The sequence below is a fragment of the Atta colombica genome, unplaced genomic scaffold (genome assembly GCF_001594045.1).
Source record: "Atta colombica isolate Treedump-2 unplaced genomic scaffold, Acol1.0 scaffold96, whole genome shotgun sequence".
Lineage (NCBI taxonomy): Eukaryota > Metazoa > Arthropoda > Insecta > Hymenoptera > Formicidae > Atta > Atta colombica.
Window position 1 is genome coordinate 429,280 of NW_017259590.1, and position 828 is coordinate 430,107.

General features: G+C 28.6%; 1 pseudogene; it reads left to right on the plus strand.

Moving 5' to 3' along the window:
- The window catches only part of LOC108693750, a 6,279-nt pseudogene that overhangs the window by 387 nt on the left and 5,064 nt on the right, over nt 1–828 (plus strand).

Here is an 828-nt window from a genome sequence, read left to right on the forward strand (position 1 = left end):
TATATATATATATATATATAAAATACAATTTACTACCGCTCAAAAATTAAGCTCATTCAACGTGTTTTTGCATGAAACTAAAGAATCTGGCAGAAATAAGCGTCAGTCTGTCCTGAGAACAGAGATATTAATCGTTCAAATTGATGACAATTCATGTTAGGAAATTGTCACAGCAGCACTGCGACCTCCATATTTCAAAAATCAATAAAATTGACTTATTTGACACGTTTTTACAAAACGAAAGAATCTGGCAGAAAAAAAGTGAAATCGCTCTGCCTCATGAATTAAAATGTTAATCGTTACAGTTTCTTACTTCTTTTTAGGTTAGGAAATTATCGATGGCATAGAGGAATATGAGAACATATAAGTGCAGAAGCTAGAATAAAAATGGGCTAGAATAAAAATATCTTTTGCTTTAATTACAGATTTTCTGCTTTAAAACATAAATTATTTTTGATAATTGTTGAATTTAGGGGCTTCACCGATCTTGATAAAATTGGTTTCATTCGACGCGTTTTTGCATAAAATAAACGAACCTGGCAAAAAAGTCCCACGAACCAAGATATTAATTATTAAAATTGACAAATATTTAGGTTAGAAAATTTGTTATATCAATAGCATGAAGGTTACACAAATTCTTTGCTTGAAAAACAAATTTTCTGCTTTAAAACAAATTCTTTGCTTTAAAACAAAAATTCGCTGCTTTATAAACACAAGTTGATACTGTTTTAAAAATAAATTCATTGTTTTATTTTTCCCCGAAGGGAGATAGAGTAAACCTCCTTTTGCGTGAAAAATTGTAAAATAATACTTAATATTATATATATA